We start from the raw sequence: 17,806 nt of genomic DNA, 5'->3' as shown, positions 1-17,806 counted from the left end.
CCTCCCCCCTTCCCTCGACTTTTTTATATATATATATTTTTTTCTTTTTCACCCCTGAGGGCAGTGATGATCTGCCCCCAGGGGTCTCCAGTGCTGTGGCCACAGGGGGCCGCTTACCTAGTAAGCAGTCCCCCCTCCCCCCGCGTAACAAACGGATGTCTATTGATCCAGTGACATTGCTGCCCACGGACCGCGCGCCCTGCACCAGATCCGTGAGCAGCAATGCCACACAATGGGTATCATTGGAAAGGGGAGAATCTCCCCTTTCCAACGATACCCGCCTCGATATCCGGCTTGAAATACAGCCGGAGATCGAGGCTGACAAAGAAGGGCTCTTACCTTCTTTCTTCACCGCAGCAGCCGAAAATGGCTGCTGCAGTGATTTTACTTTCAGTTTCACGCCGACGTGCTTTACGCACGCCGACGTGGAACTGAAGGTAATATAGCCCCCTGGCAGTGATGGGGGACCTCCTCCTCACATAGCCCGGGGGTTGGATTACAGTTTTGAGCGATCCGCTCAAAACACAGTGCCAAAAAGGACGAGCTATCTCGTCCTTGGCACTGCACATTCAATTCCAAGGACGAGTTATCTCGCCCTTGTCACTGAAGGGGTTAATATACAATGGTTCAGGACCGAAAGCCTAGAGGATAGGCAGTGGTTCTTGAAGAGTCTGCCGTATAGTTAGAATTTGTTAGAGACAGGTTTTTAATAGTTTCTTGAATTGTGGGTGGGAGGGCTCATTACATATGTTGGATGGGAGTGAGTTCCAGATTCTGGGGGCTGCTACAGGGAAACTGGAGCTACCTGTTCTGGAGTTCTTGAAGCAGGGGAATGAGTAGGTGGGTGTTGGCGTTGGATCCGAGTGTTCTGGTTGCCGTTTTGCATGTGAGGCGTTGATTGAGATATAGGGATATTTGAAGTGACACATTTGTGTGATGGTGAGTGTTTTGTGAAGTATTCTGGCTTGTATAGGCAGCCAGTGTGCCTCTCTCCTGTACAGTGATATGTGATCCCATCTATTAATACGAAGCGCTGCTCTCAGGGCTTTGTTCTGTAATAGTTGCATTTTAGTTATGTTTTTTCATGGAGGTCCCTAGCAGGAGTATGTTGCAGTAGTCTATCTTGGACAAGATGATGGCTCTTGAAAGGGTGATGCAGTTTAGGGGTGTGAGGAAGGGTCGACTCAAGGCAATAAGTTTGCTTGTGTATGCTGTGGAGGAGGAGAGTGAATTGATGTGTTTACACATGGTGAGGCTAGAGTAAGGGTAAACACCTAGGGTTTTGACCTAGTCCGAGATGGTAATTGGGGTGTTATCTATGCCAATGGATGTGTATCTTGATGTAGCTTGCTTAGGCGGGCGGGAGCACCTTCTATGAGGATCTGTTTTTTCTCCATTGAGGCAGAGGCTGTTTGTCGCCATCCAGTTCTGGATAAGGGAGTAGATTTTATTTAGGCAGATGATGTCCTGTTCTAGATTACCTGGGATTGGGATGAGTATCTGTGTATCATCCGCGAAATTGGTATATATTACTCCCATGCAGTGAAGTGGAGTTTGGTATAAGCATTGCAGAGAGTGGGGGAGAGGCAGGAGCCTTGCAGGATGCCCAGTGAGACTGTTATAGGATCAGCTGCTTCTTCGCCGATGGCTACTCTGGAGGTGCGATCTGACAAAAATGATTTGATCCAGGAGGTGCTTCCTTTGAGAAGTGAACGTTTTTAGCTAATGTTAGGCCGTGGACAAATCAAGTAGTAGTAAAATAGGTGTCCAGTCAATTCGTCGAAAAAAAACTGGTCGACTGCAATTTGGTCAACGCAATTTGGTCGAAAACCAAATGGTCGAATTTTTTTTTTTTATTTATAGATTTATTTTTCGGGTTTTCGTTTAGTTAAAAAAGGGGTTTTTAGAGAAAAAAAGGGGGTTGGGGGGGACCCCCCCAAAAAAATTTAAAAAAAGGGTTAAAATAAAAAAAAAAAAATTTCGACCATTTGGTTTTCGACCAAATTGGTTCGACCATTTGTCTGGTCGACCAATTTTTTTCGACCAAATGTCTGGCAACCGTAAAATACAGAGGTTCCCTGAGTCTCTGATAGCATCCATCTCGTTTTTTAAGTCCAGTAAGGCTGTCTCTCTGTCTGGGAAGGAAACCAGATTGTCTGTCCCTTAACAGATGAAAGGTGAGTTTGTACTTGGGTATAGGCAATTTTATCTGACTTTAAGGAGAAAGGGGGCTGTAGTGATGGGTCTATAATTGGTGGGAATAGTGGGATCTAGAGTGGGTTTTTTGAGAAGGAGTGTTACACAGGCTTCTTTGATATTGGCGGGGATGGAGTTGGGGCTGAACGAGGCTTTTATGAAGTTAGTGATAATGGGAGCTAGTGTGGGGGCACAGGCCTTCAATAGCTTTGCAGGAAAACTATCACCTTTACAGTTGGAAGGTTTGAGAGAAGCTATAGTCTTAAGTACCTGGGTTGGAGTCACTGCGGTGAAGTGAAATTGAGGTTTAGTCGCTGTGATGTCCATCAATCTCGTGGGGGTGAGCTCAGCGGAGTGTACTAGAATTTGTCTTTGCATAGCGATTTTGTTTTGTAGCGTGTTTACTTTGGAGGCTAGGGCATTGTGGATGGTGGTATACCAAGCTTTACTCACGGTAGCTGGACTAGGGAGTGGGATGGGAGTTTCTAGTTCTGATGGAGAACAATTCTTTACTATTAGAAGCAGCATTGGTGATGCGTAGGTTCAGGGAGTTTGCTTTATGAGTAATCACTGCGAGTTTGTATGTTTTGGATATTGAAAGGAGTTCTTTTTTAGATTCACTGGAGGTTTTTTTCTGGTTGGGTGTTATAGGGCTCTTTTTTCTTCTAAGTTCAATGAGTTCGTCATTGAACCAAGTGTTGCTGCGTGAGTCTTGGAAGTTTGGATCTGCGAGGGGCTACTTCGATGGCTGTTTTCAGGCAAGTATGGTAATGCAGTGAGATGCTGTCAGGGTTAGCGGCAACTATGGACTGTGCATTGAGTAATTTGTTCAGGATGTGGGTCAGGTTTTCCGGGGTGAGATTGCGTGTGTTTCTCACCAAGCTAGGGATGGAAGGGGTAGTGGGTGAGATTAGATTGATGGTCAAGATTATGTTAAATCGAAGTTGAAAGTGATCAGTCCAAGATATCTCTAGGATGTCTTCTAGGGTTACTGTAGTGTTCAATGTTAGGATCAAATCTAGGATTTTGCCTTTTAAGTGGGTTGGGGTGTTAACAATTTGAGTGAAAATGAGTTTCGTTTTGGGTTTGAGGCGAAGGGTGATGAGTAGTGGTTAGTCAATGTCTGGGTTATTGGATGAGCTAGGAGCTCTGTACACTATTTGGACTTTGTTTCCCATTGTTTCTGCTTGCCAATTGGTTTGTGTGAATTGCTGCCATTTGCACTCTGACACTTTGATCACCTTTCATTCTTGTGATCAGCTGTAATAGGGTTTTGCCAATATTCTGAATTACAGGTAGTTCCTTATTTGTTTCATCTTCGGGTGGCTTGATGTGAAATAAAAAAACTTGCAAGGTTGTGTGTTTGCTCAGGTGAGGCAGCCAGCGGTGAACTGGGCTACAGGGAAATCTGTAGCTTTCTACCCCACCACCTTCCTCCAATCTCTCCTCATCCCCACATGACTTTCAATTAAATAATTTGATATAAAGATTTCAGTATGTTATTCCCCACTCTTACAAATGTTAAATGTTAGTTTCTTTGTGTTCTATGTGACAATGCCCTCAATCTGACCTCTCAGCCTGGTGTTGGTGGCCTATGTGGATGGAAGGCCAGAGCCATTTCTACCGCATAAGGGAAGGTGTCAGCTGTGGCTGTTGGTAGGTCCCCAGTTCCTGTGCATGCAGGCATCTCAACAGTGAATCACCCCATACCTCCTGTACACAACATTGTTCAGTCTTTTCCTTGCAGACCACAACATACAGCTAAGGTCTGGGAAGACTGCCGGCAAGACAACCGCCCACCAGAGCCTCCAGGCATCAGATTGCTATGGACAGCAGGAAGCAAGAGATCCAATAAAGTAGCTAACTGCCTGTACAGCTGCCAGGAACTCGGTGCACCACTTATCAGCACCTCTGTATGCTTTGTTGAAACGGTTGCAACTGAGTTTTCCAGCACAAGCTATCACAAATGTGCCTTCCAGTGGCATCCTAACAAAAACAGACTTATCTCATGCGTACCATGGACATTGCCACAATACATTCCCCTCAATTCGATTCGGATCGCCCTCCAATGCAGACCGGTTTTCCCAGTAAGGTGGGGCTTAGCCCCCTTTTGAATTATTGCATTTCTAAGAGTTCTTTGCCAGGGAATTGCAGGACAGATTGGCTGGGGTTAGAAGACCAATGGGAAAAGAAAGGGTAACATGAGAACGGAGACAGAAAGCCGGAAGTGGTTGGTTGGTTGGTTGTTTGGTTGGTTGAGTGAGGTCAGAGGTTGGGAAGGAGGCAGACCAATGACCAGCACACACCGCCTGTTGTCCTGGAGTGTGGCAGCTTTCTGGGGGATAAGGTGAGGTCTTGGTTAGAGCAAGTGATTCTGTTATGTGTGTGCAAGGTTGGTGAGTGAGTATTAAAGGAAGTCTGGTGAGTGAGTGGAAGGGGATTGACTGAGTACAAGGGCAGATTAGTCGTGGTGTGGAGAAGGGCAGATTAGTCGTGGTGTGGAGAAGGGCAGATTAGTAGTAGTGGTGTGGAGAAGGGCAGATTAGTAGTAGTAGTGGTGTGGAGAAGGGCAGATTAGTAGTAGTGGTGTGGAGAAGGGCAGATTAGTAGTAGTGGTGTGGAGAAGGGCAGATTAGTAGTAGTGGTGTGGAGAAGGGCAGAGTAGTAGTGGTGGTGTGGAGAAGGGCAGAGTAGTAGTAGTGGTGGTGTGGAGAAGGGCAGAGTAGTAGTAGTGGTGGTGTGGAGAAGGGCAGAGTAGTGGTAGTGGTGGCGTGGAGAAGGGCAGAGTAGTGGTGGCGTGGAGAAGGGCAGAGTAGTAGTGGTGGCGTGGAGAAGGGCAGAGTAGTAGTAGTAGTGGTGGCGTGGAGAAGGGCAGAGTAGTAGTGGTGGCGTGGAGAAGGGCAGAGTAGTAGTAGTATTAGTGGTGGTGGTGTGGAGAAGGGCAGAGTAAAAAGAGACAACTCAGAGGGCACAGAAAGAGGAAGTAGCAGGAGTAGGCTAGAATAGCGTGAGCAATAGGGAGAGGAACATCAGGGAGTGAAAGGAAGAAGACTGAGCGGGGCTCCAGCGACTGATGTCTATGTTAGGGTGGAACCTACTGCTTTTTCCAGACAAGAGGGACAACTCAACACCCTGACTCATTTGAATAAAAAACCTTGAACCCTCTCCGCAAGTTAGTGTTTTTTAGGTCATCTATCACATACTATATTGGGATAAATGTGCTTTTAAAATTGCCTGTCGATGCATTTATCCATATTTTCTAGTGCGAGAACCCCCACAGTGTACACAGTGTAATTGGTTCTCAGGCTATCCCTGGTTAGAGAATGGACTTCGATAATGCAAATGCCATTTTCTGCCATCATGCAATATTACTATGCTGCTAAGCTAGTCAGAAATAGCATCTTGTAAGGGAGCATGTCCAAGATTGCGGACTGAGTGGATGCAAGAGGCGAGGGTTCTGTCACGGTCCATACCCCCAAACATCAGGTACAGACCAACCTGCCTAAGGCGTTGGGTCCCATGGGGGCCTTAAAGGCCCCAAAGGATCTCGCAGGGGCTTCCTGGACTCGGTCCTGGCGCCCTTGGCGCCATGCTCATACTGCCATCACCAACATGGCACGTTTCAAACCCAATGAAGCACGTGTAAACCAATCTGAAGCAGGCTGAAGGGATTACTTGCCGTGGGACTATTTGCTTGGGTGTGGGTGCTGGAACTACTTTACCTGGGGACTACTTTCAGAAGACTATATAAGCCACACCCTTGATACAGAACACGCTTTGCCTTATTCTGCACTCCTGCAGCATAACGCTCACCGTGTCTGCAGCTCCAGGCCAGCCATCAGCGACGCCCGTCCAGTCTCGAACTACCTGCAAGGAAGAGTGAGAAAAGAGAGCAGAACAAGATACTTACCTGACTCTTCATCGCGGCCGCTCTGGAGTCTCCACTTCTTCAGAGCTGAAAAGGAAAGGACACCAGATTTTTATTTTTATTTATTTTATTCAGATTTGTAGAGCGCACATCAGCCTGGGGGCATTGTGGCGCTTGTTACAGACAATATCTTAGTTACATAGGATACAATATTTACATACAAAAATACAATATTTACAGTAGACACATTAGCAATGCAGTATATTTACATGGATTCCTGAGAGTTTCCTATTATTTTGCAAGGAATGAGGTTTTCAGTTTCCTGCGAAAAATAGGGAGTGAGTTTTCCGCTCTAATGTCTGCAGGAAGAGCGTTCCAGGTCTTGGCTGCAATGTAGGGAAAACTTAGACCTCCAGCTTTGGCTTTTTTGATGCGTGGGATGCAGAGTAGATTGGAGTATTGCGTCCTGGTGGGACGAGAGGAGGATGGTTTGAAGATGGTTTCTGATAGATGGGACGGGGTGGAGAGAGAGAGGCATTTGTGAGTGAGGGTGAAGATTTTGAGAGTAATCCGCTCTTTGACCGGGAGCCATTGGGCTGAGTGCCTGGCATGGGTGATATGCTCTCTTCTTGGGATACTAAGAGCGGCCCGGAGAGCATTGTTCTACGTGACTTGTAGTCTGTTTATGTTTTTGGCTGATGTGCCTGCTAGGAGTGCATTGCAGTAGTCCAGTTTGGCTCCAATGGTTGCTCTCGCTATAGAGAGGCAGTTGGGTTTAGAGAGGTAAGGCTTGATGGCGTTTGAGTTTGGTGGTGTGCGCAGATGAGGAAGTGATTGCGCTGACTTATCTAGTCATAGATAATGAGGAGTCAAGGTATACTCCCAGTGTCTTTACGGCTGTGGATACGGGGATGATGGAGTTGTCAATGGAGAAGTTAGCGTACAGTTTGTCAAGTTTGTCTAGGGTGTTCTCTTGACCTAATATCATGATTTCAGTCTTGCCTCCATTGAGGCAAAGGCCATTAACTGCCATCCATGCCTTGATGATGGAGTAGATTGTGTGGAGTGCCTTGGCGTCTTCGTTGTATGATCCTGAAAGGGGTAGAAGTACTTGTGTTTCGTCCACGTAGTTCGTGTATGTGATGCCGTATGAGTCGAGTTTGTCAAAGAGGGGTTTGGTGAACAAGTTGTAGAGTCTGGGTGCAGTGCATGATCCTTGAGGGACCCTGCAGTGGATTGTCGTGGGAGCGGTGTTGGCGATGTCTGAGAAGACTTTCATGGCTCTTCCCTCTAGGAAGGAGGTGATCCAGAGAGCTGATTCTTTAGAGAAGTTGGCTGAGTGTGTGAGGTGTGAATTAGTCTTGTGATCAACCAGATCGAAAGCGGCTGAGAGATCTAGAAAGAGCAGAAGAGCAGGCTTGCCTTTGTCCATGATTTGGGTGATCTGACTCTTCAGATCCACCAGGGCTGTTTCTGTGCCATGTCCTTTCCGGAAGCCCGATTGCCTAGTCCCGAGGATGGAGTGGGTTTCCAGAAAGTGTTGGATTTGGCAATGTGCGGCTTTGTCCAGTAATTTCAGGAGGAATTACACTGTGGTTATTGGTCTGTAGTTGTTAGGTTGTAAGGGGTCGAGAGTAGGTTTTTTTTAGAAGAGGCCGGACCCAGGCCTCTTTGAGGTTAGCTGGGATGATGCCTGTTTTAAAGGACGCATTGATGAATGCTGTAAAGAGCGGCGCAAAGCAGTCTGCTCAGTCTTTGACGAGTTTTGGTGGGCAAATATTGCCTTTACAGGGGGAGGGTTTGAGATTTTTTAGTAGGTTGATAACTTCTGATTCAGTGACGTCTCTGAAGGAGAATCCAAAAACAAAGGTGGGGAACCCCTACATGGGCATCTGGGGTGAGTTCAATATATACACTAAACAGAGAGGATGCCCTATGTGCTGAAAGATTCAATAAATGTGTTTCAGAAAGCGCATGCTGAGGACCAGAGAGTGTGTTCTTATTAAAATTATATCATTTTATTCTGTTACAATTTCATAAATACATTTTTGAACAATTATAAGACAACAATTTCCAATCAACATATATTTTTGTGAACAAGTTTTTTTGTGTGCAAATAGCGCATTTTTGTGTAGACATTTCTCCTATGTGTATATCACTAACACATCATTCTACCATTCATCTTCACAATCAAATCTAGTTTGTATAGAGACATTCTAAATAACTTTTACAGTAGTAATATTCCTACTTTGACAGTCCACCATTATGTATCAACTATAAGTATCCAAGATTATTCTATTAGTATTACTCTCATCATTGGATTTCCTTTTGTATAGTTTCGACTTGACATCAATTGGCCAGATTTTACAGAACCATTGGTCAACGTCTTCAGGATTAGTAGACTTATTCAAAGGCTTTATCAGTGCTACAACATATAAAACAACACCACCACCATGATTTAAAACATTAAATAATGCTTAAAAACATAGACAAACAACATTGTTAAAAAAACACAATCTGTTATTTCATAAATGGGGAGCAAAATTAAATTTGTTATGAACTCAGACCCAAGATGCTCGGGTTAGTTAACCTCCTAATGCAAAAAACGGGGGTAAACAAATTACCGTTGTTAAAATTGGGCCACTAAGTCCCCAACTGTCTTCAAATAAAAACCAAGAAAACCCCCTTGCTGTACATTCCTGTCAGTTCAAGCAATTATAAGCCCCCAAAGGGTGCACCATACAGAGGGCCAGGGGTAAACATATCTGTAAAGCAAGGCAATCTCATTTGTACCTTTTTTAAACGTCAATTTAGAAAAAGGTTTTTTGCAACTTTGCAAAAAGTTCCGATTCCTGTGGTTTCCCACTGTGTCTTTCCACTAGCGTTCAGTAAGCGAGTGAAATATTTATAGCTCCACCTCAAAGGAAGGAGAAGTCTGGTATGGTGGGCTTGGACGAGGTGGGTGGGGGTGTTGGTAGGTTTAGTTCCTGTCTGTTGAGGAAGTGCTTTGCAGTGGTCTTTGATTTTCTTTTTGAGAAGGTCAATTTTGTGTAGCATGGCAGCTTGAATGCTGGTACACCAAGCTTCATCTTTGATTATTTCGTCCGGTGTATTGGGAGGGGAGATGAGCTCATTAAAAATGGCGAAGATCTCTTTAGAGTGTGATTTGGCATTAGAGATGTGTGTTGAAAGTGTTGGCTTTGGCATCGGTGATAGCTATCTTGTATTGGTGGGAGATTAGATTGAATTTGTTTTTGGTACTGGTGCAGGGGTCAGATTGCCAGTTTTTTAGTGCTGCTCTTTTGTGGGATCGCATTGAGTGCAGATCTTCAGTAAACCAAGAGTTGGTGTGTAGAGTTTTCTTCTCTTTTTTCCATTCGAGTGGTGCTATTTCATTGATGGCTTTGGTGATGACATCTTTGTAGATGTCTGGTAGAATATTGGGGTCCTTAGCGAATGGGGGAGCTAACTCGGGGGTATTGAGGTATGGGTGCACGTTATCCTCTGAGGTTTTTTTGAGCTTCTGACTTGTGCAGCGCTAGCAGGGGTCAGAGTTTTGTGGTTTTTGGTGATAGGAATAGAGAACTCGATGCAGTTGTGGTCAGTCCATGGCAGTGAGCAGTTATAGGTGATAGTGCAGAGGCAGTTATGGTCTGCAGTCCAATCAAGAATGCGGCCTTTGGCGTGAGTAGGATTTTCTACTTTTTGGGTGAAGCCCAGGTCATTAAGTTCCTTGGTGAGAGTGGCTGCAGATTTGTCCTTAGTATCGTTGAATCCGAGATTGAGGTCTCCTAGTAGAAGGGTTTTGGTGGAGCTTTTGATATTATTGCTGAGTATGTGAATGATGTTATCCTGGGAGTCTGGGGTGTTGCCTGGGGGGGGGGGGCGGTATAGTAGGTGAATGTTGATGGTGCTGTTGGGTGATGGTGTGAGTTTGGTCTTAAGAGGTCAGAGTTGTTGGTCGATGGGTGACTGACGGGTCGGAGCTGGAGGTTCTCCTTGTAGATGAGGGCTACTCCGCCTCCTATTCGATCTGGCCTGTCTTGTCTGAGTATGGTGAAGCCAGGTGGTAGTGCAACGGCGGGGCCTGATGCTTCATGTAACCATGTTTCAGTGATGGCTAATAGGTCAATGTTATTGTTGGTTATGAGGTCATGAATATCAGATGCATGAGCTGGGAGTGATCGGACATTGAGGAGGGCACATTTGATGTGAGGCGTGTGTGGTTTGTTTGTGGAAGTGCGAGTGGTGGTCGTGTCTGATATGTTAAGTGAGGTGGTATTGTGGGGTGGGGTGTGGCGTGGTTAGTGGGTGGTGGACTGTGGGAGTCCAGTGCGGGGGCAGCGTTTGGAAGTGGTGCGGGAACTCAGTCTATAGTTTCTCTATTCTGGGGAAGGGGTAGTGTGCTAAATTCTGTGGCCTGTGTGCGACCTCTAAGCCTTTCTAGTCTATGCATAATTCTCCAGCATGGGGTCTGGCATGGATTCACATGCTCATGAATATTCCCCGTCGTCAGGCTGGGAATCCTCGGTAAAGAAAAAATCAGTATCAGTTTCGTTTCTGATCTGTCTTTCGTAGTAGTAACCAATCACTGATCTCTGCGTCATACTGACCACAGCCAATGACTGCCCTCTACCTAAGCCCCACCTCTGGGAGCCATCTTCAGATTTTTACCGCACGTTCAAGTGTTGGGATCCTCGTGCTATTGCTCTCGAGCGTTAGTGTTTTTTTCACGTTTTTTCTCAGAAAAATCTTTTTTCGGTCAAAAGAGCCTCAAGCTCCACCGTTTCTTCATCCGATTAACGGGGACCCGTGTCGGATTCGTCAACCCCCTCAAGGGTGAAGATTTCGTCGAGCCACGCTTTTGGAGGACTCCAGAAGTTTCTCAGGCCCATCTCGGACATGGCCCAGGAGAAGGGAAGCTCGACGCCCGGAAAGCTGTTCAGGGTCTGCCCTGGATGCCAGCTTCAGAATGTCTTTAAGGAGGACGAACACTCCCTTTGCCTTTACTGCCTACATGAGAAGGACTGTGCGTTTTGCGGCAATATGTCGGAGCGGACCATGAAGGACCGCCATCAACGTCTCGCCAACTGGCTGGAAGGTAAGAGCCCGTCAGGCGAGAAGAAGAAGAAGAAGTCGGAGCGGTCTTCTAAGACCTTTGAGGGCGCCCCGGCGACGGGGGTCCAACAGAAGGCCAAGCACCGCGAGTCCGCTGGCACCGGGAGCGCCGAACGGTCGGGCTCTACGGGCGCCAGGCAGGGTGCATCCTCCCCGGCGCCATCAACCACGAGCCTACGCTCTGGCTCGGGTAAGAGGAAGGCCGAGCACCGGGCGAAGCTCCTGGAGAGACCCCGGTCGAGCTCAAAGGCCCCATCGGAGGGGGAGCGAGGCGGTGACCCTTCCCCCCCCCCCCCCAAGGAGAAGGCGTTGAGGGCACCTAAGGTGGTGAAAGCCTTAATCCACCCGGCCAAGGCCTCTATCGAGACAGTTGCGACGGCCCTGGCTCAGCCTGTGGAGGCTACACCAGTGGTGGCAACCTCGGGGCCCAGAGTCTCCCTGCCACCGCAGAGGGAGTCCTCTTTCATGCCCATCGACAGGACCCCTGTGAAACCTCCGACGGAGAAGAAAAAGGGGGGGGCAGGAGGTCGTCGTGGATTCGGCCTCAACCTCTGAGGAGGAGCTGATCCAAGTCTTAAGCCACGGCATTGGCATGGAAGAAGACCAGCCCGACGTAGGAGATGACGAGAACGTCGAGGGTGCCGACGGGGCTCCTGACCGCCCGTCGGACTCCCCTCAACCAGTGCCGCAAGACAACTCGGCGGCCATTTTGTTGGCTATACAGTCCTTATGCTCGGAGATAAGGACGAGACTGCCGTTACCACCAACAGAGGAACCGCTCCCGATGGGGGACCCGGAGCCAGGCCCTTCTGGGAGCCCTCCCCCCTAAGAGAAGGATTCATCCTCCACCTCCTTTTCAGCCATCGCGCCCTGTTCAGCCCTCCTCCCCGTCCACGACACATGGGGATGATACGGGGACTGACACGGCCGCAACGGGTACAGACGACGAGGTTTACGACGAGGATCTCCCGTCGTCACCTCCCACCCGGGCTTCCCCGCCCGACGAGATTGGATCGTTTCACTCCATGATCGCCAGGGCATCCGAGCTTTTCCAGCTCTGCCCGGAAGAGAAGAAGGAAGGTTTCCTTTATCAATGGCGCGAGGCCAAGAGGAAGACGGTCCTCGCTGTACCTCTACAAGACGATATTTGGGATGAGGGCCTCGCCCTCCTCAAGAACCCATCCACGACGCCGGCTAGAAGGGATCGGTACGAGAAGAAGTACCGGGTCCCGGACGCGGCCCCCTTGTGCCTTCGAGCACAGCTGACCCCGGACTCGGTCGTCTCTGCGGCAGCCAGGAAGAAAGCGGGGGGGTGGTTGCGACCTCTACGTCGACCTCCCAGCCGGACGGCGAGGGAAAGAAATTAGACACGATGGGACGCAGAGTCATCTCGTCAGAAGCGACAACGATTAAGGTGGCCAACGCCTTGGCTATCGTAGCCCGCTACGACAGGGAGTTGTGGTACAAACTGGCCCCCCTGCTGGACTTCCTACCAGACAAGAGGGCGGAAGCCCTAGAGATCTTGCAGGAAGGAGAGGTGGCGTCGGACCACGCCATTACGATTGCGACGGACATCGCTGACACTGGATTTTGCCAGTTGGGCAACGGCGTGTGCCTTAGGCGGCGTGGATGGCTCAAGGCTACTGACTTCCGTCAGGACGTGCAGACCAAAGTCTTGGACATGCCGTTCGACGGAAACAACCTGTTTGGGAAAACAGTGGACGATTCCCTTCAAGCCATCAAGGCGGACACGGAGACGGCCGAGCAAAGACGAAGGAGCTCGCCGTGGAGCACACGGCAAGGACCGTCCAACTACTCACGGACCTGGGATTCTCCATAAACTACGCCAAGTCCCACCTGGTGCCCGCGCAAGACGCACTGTTTCTGGGAGCGAAGCTCGACACAGTGTCGCTTCTGGCCTCTCCGTCGGAGGAAAGGACGAGGGCCATCTTGGGCAAGGTGCAGCGGATGCTGGCTGCGGACGCGGCCAGGGTGAGGTCCATCAAGTCCCTCCTCGGAATGATGTCTTCTTGCATTTATCTCATCCGCCTGTGCAGGCTCCGGATGCGCCCGTTGCAGGAGTTCCTGGACGCGCGTTGGATCCAGACGGGCAGCTTCGAGGAGAGGATCACACTCGATGAGAGTTTCCGACGAGCGATCCGGTGGTGGGGCACCCGCGCGCATCTGACGGCGGGCATGGACTTCCAGACCCCCGGCCACCAGGAGACAGTGACCACGGATGCCTCCCTGGAAGGGTGGGGAGCGCACACCGAAAATCTGAACGCGAGAGGCCTTTGGCTTCCGATGGAGAAGTCCATCCATATCAACGTCCTGGAGCTCCGTGCAGTATTTTGGGCCCTCAGGTCCTTCCTTCCGTCCCTCAAGGGCAAGGTGGTGAGGATCTTCACCGACAACACCACCACCATGTTCTACATCAGGAAGCAGGGCGGGACCAGATCCCCAGCCCTGTCCACGGAGGCACAGGATCTGTGGCATTGGGCCGTCGCCCAAGGGATGTTTCTGGTGCCGTTTCATCTGGCAGGGATAAAAAAAACACCATCGCCAACTCGCTCAGCAGGGATCTGCGCTCGTGCCATGAGTGGGAACTAAGACAGGATCTAGTGGACCGCCTCTTCCGACGGTGGGGCACACCCCAGATCGATCTGTTCGCGACGGCGACAAACTCCAAGTGCCGGAGGTTCGCCAGCAGGTTTCCCCAGCCGAGGAGCATGGGCGATGCTTTCTCGTTCCCCTGGGAGGGCCTGTTTCTATACGCATTCCCTCCATTGCCATTGCTGATCCGGCTCATCAACCAGCTCAAGAGGTCACGGTGCAGGATGATCCTCGTCGCACCTGCGTGGCGGAGGCAGATATGGTTCCCGGACCTTCTGGACTTGTCAGCGTCCCCATCAATCAAGCTGCCAGTGGACGCGGATCTTCTCTCCAGGGAAGGAGGCGCCATCCTCCATCACGACCCGAAGTCGCTGAACTTGCAGGCCTGGCTCCTGCAGCGTTAGAGTTTGGAGGATACGACATACCGGCCGACTGCAGAGAGGTTCTTGCAAAGGCCAGGGCGTCCTCAACTCTTAAATGCTATGGACACAAATGGAAGAGGTTCTCTGTCTGGTGCCACGCACAGAAGATTAACCCTCTACGGATTACGGCTCCCCAGGTACTGCCGTACCTTCTGACGCTGGCCAAGGCTGGGCTGGCGCACGCGTCCATCAAGATTCATCTTGCTGCGATCTCCCGATACACCAGAACCACGGGGCGGACGTCTTTGTGGTCTCATCGTCTGGTGAAAGAATTCATGAAGGGACTGTTCAGATCGTTCCCGCCGGTGAAGGCTCCGGCCCCGGCGTGGGAGCTCAACGTGGTGCTGACCAAGCTCATGGGACCTCCGTTCGAGCCTCTGCACTCGGCTCCGTTGAAGTTCTTGTCGTGGAAAACAGCGTTTCTTGTGGCCATCACCTCCGCACGAAGAGTGGGAGAGATCCAGGCCCTTTCCTGCAAGCCCCCGTACTTGACTTTTCACGACACGAGGGTAGTGCTCAGGACGCACCCCTCCTTCATGCCCAAGGTGCCGTCGGACTTCCACCTCAACGAACCCTTGGTGTTGCCTGTTTTCTTCCCGTCGCCTTCGTCGCCGGCCGAAAGGACTTTGCACTCGCTGGATGTGGCTAGAGCGCTGAAGTTCTACGTGGACCGCACAAAGAGTTTTCGGAAGACGTCACAACTTTTTGTGAACTTTGGACCTGTCAATCAGGGGAAGGCTCTCTCAAAGGCCTCCATTTCCAGATGGCTCTCCGGCTGTATCTTGTACTGTCATCGGTTGGCAAACTGACCGCTGCCTGGCCGTCCGAGAGCCCATTCCACCAGAGCGATCGCAGCTACCACGGCGTTCCTATCTGGTGTGCCCTTGCTGGACATCTGCAGGGCTGCTACGTGGAGGTCGACGCGCACCTTCACGAAATTCTACTGCGTTGATCGGGATTCCAGGGAGGAGTCCAGGGTCGGCCAAGCAGTGCTGCGCAACCTGTTCGCCTAAGGTGAGCCTGGTGAGGAGGTAGGAATTGCTTAATGTTGAGTTTGATGTAATGCTTAATGTTGAGCCTTTTCCACCTCCCGTGGTTGCATGAGTGTACTGCTATGTATTCTTTATTCATGAGCATGGGAATCCATGCCAGACCCCATGCTGGAGAAGGAACAAGTTACTTACCTGTAACTGTTGTTCTCCAGCATGGGTCTGGCATGGATTCACATGCGAACCCTCCCGCCTACCCCTCTGCGGCTCTTCACTTGGTCATACTGCCACTTCACGTGCTTCCAAATCTGAAGATGGCTGCCAGAGGCGGGGCTTAGGTAGAGGGCAGTCATTGGCTGTGGTCAGTATGACGCAGAGATCAGTGATTGGTTACTACTAAGAAAGACAGATCAGAAACGAAACTGATACTGGTTTTTTCTTTACCGAGGATTCCCAGCCTGACGACGGAGAATATTCATGAGCATGTGAATCCATGCCAGACCCATGCTGGAGAACAACAGTTACAGGTAAGTAACTTGTTCCTTACGACACAGGGTGTGCGAGGTGACAGGGTTTGTGTGGTATCCGGGGTAGCAAGATGTTTGGGATAGGGGAGTGGGCTTAGTGGTGTGGGTATGAGGGGATGGATAGGAGTATAGAGTTGGAGAGCACTGAGTGTTGCGAGGAGAGTGAGCAGCGTGGTGGTGGCAATGGTGAGCTTGCAGGACGCTATGGGCATGATTGTATGCTGGGCGGGGCTGTGTGGAGGAGGACACAGTCTGGTTTGGTGGACCTAGCCTGAGGTAGGCAGGAGTGGATAGGTTCAGAGTGGGCTAAAAAGCATCCTAAGGTCCTAGGAGGTATCAGTGTTGCCTAGGTGCAGCAGGAGGCACCGGCAGGATCGCAGATGAGCGACTATAAGGCACAACACAGTTCAAATGTGGTATGAAGGCGACCATAAGGCAACACAATTCAAATGTGGTCTGAAGGCAACCATAAGGCACAACAGTACAAGTGTAGTCTGGGAGCGACTATAAGGCACAACACAATTCAAATGTGGTCTGAAAGCGACCATAAGGCACAACACAGTTCAAATGTCCAACGATCAAATGCTACATTCAGTACAACCTCGTGTTGAGATGAGGCAGAATGCATGCAAAGAATGGGTACAGGCATGTGTTAACATGAGGGTGGTGAACAGGGGGCGAATAATGGAGGGGATGGCTTTTGAGGATACAGACAATGGAGTTGCGATGCCTGCATCGGGAGAATGATGTGCAGCACGTAGTGACAATCGGGACGGGGGTGTGCCGAGGCTAGTGCTGACAATGATTGAGCAAGAGGTCAATCATCTATGAGGTCATGGGCACAGCCAGGGTACAGGGAATGTTCAACTGGCAGAAACCGCTAGAGAGTTCCAGGAGGGATGAAAGTCAGGTAGAATGTCAACAAGGGGCAGGTTACTACTAAACAGCTTACCAGGATTCTTGTAGTTAGATCAGCTGAGACGGCCGGGGGTTCTGGCCCTGGGCACTGGTGTCGAGCAGCTGATCGAGGGCAAAACAAATAGCGGAGATCATCGGCCATCAGTTGCTGTGAGCTGGTGTCGGGGGCTCCTCATCTCAGGTTCCCCTGATGGAGTCAAGGCGAGCAGAGCGCTGCTCCTAAAAAGTTGGCGCTCGAAGGGATTGGCTAAGGAGGGGCTCCTGCCCACTCCACTGCAACGGCTTCACTGTCCCCTGAGGTTTTTAGAATCTTTCCGGCTCCTTTGGCGAACAGCGGCAAACAGCAGCCTTGTCCCCTAGCCTTCTCCCGCTTGCCGGCTTCCGCCTGTCAGTGCGGGTGATTGGCTAGATTAGGACTTGGTTGCTAGGCAATGATGCAGCCTCGTGGTTCTGCACTGCGCCGGCCATTTTGAAATCAGGCGGCCGTGCGCACAGCAAATGGGCAATTCAAATAGTGAATTAAAGTACTTCCAGCACTCGATTTGCTCGAAGGAAGCAGCGAAACAGTCTGCGAGCCAGAAGAGGGTTGGAGCCCCCCCACCACTACAGGAGCAGTGCATCAAGGCGGTCCATCGCCTCAGCGCACCCCACTTCCATCTGAGCTGCATCCACCTATGCAACATCACTTTCCTCACTGCAACCTGTTTCGCTGCTTCCTTCAAACAAATTGCGTGCTGGAAGTACTTTAATTCACTATTTGAATTGCCCATTTGCTGCGCGCACGGCAGCCTGATTTCAAAATAGATTAGCCGTGCAGACCACGCGATCTTCATCGCAGATCAGCGCCACGCTAATACTTACCAGCGAACCACAATCATCACACGATCGCCGCTCCATCATCCGATCGCCGCTCCGGAGCTGCCGCATCTGTACAACACAAAGGAAGACATCAGGTTAGCGGTGCAGTCGGGAAGGCCTCATTTAGACTTATAATCCTGCGCAAGGCCGCTCTCACCTGAAGGCAGCAAATCCTCACAAGCTCACAATACTTCATCACACAACCTTTGTCCAGGAGGTTCCGCCCCTGCAGAATATAAAAGCAGCAGGTTAGTTGTGCAGAAAACTATACTGTGTAGAAAGACTTTGCATAGCACT

General features: G+C 50.0%; 1 protein-coding gene across 2 annotated transcripts in view; it reads left to right on the top strand.

The window, feature by feature from the left end:
• The window catches only part of UBN2 (ubinuclein 2), a 1,320,634-nt gene that overhangs the window by 194,145 nt on the left and 1,108,683 nt on the right, over positions 1-17,806 (top strand). The window lies entirely within an intron of this gene.

This window comes from Ambystoma mexicanum, chromosome 3p, assembly GCF_040938575.1.
Source record: "Ambystoma mexicanum isolate Mex_15411 chromosome 3p, UKY_AmexF1_1, whole genome shotgun sequence".
Taxonomy (NCBI): Eukaryota; Metazoa; Chordata; class Amphibia; order Caudata; family Ambystomatidae; genus Ambystoma; species Ambystoma mexicanum.
Note: the sequence above shows the minus strand (reverse complement) of the source record. Positions and strands in the feature narration are given on the sequence as shown.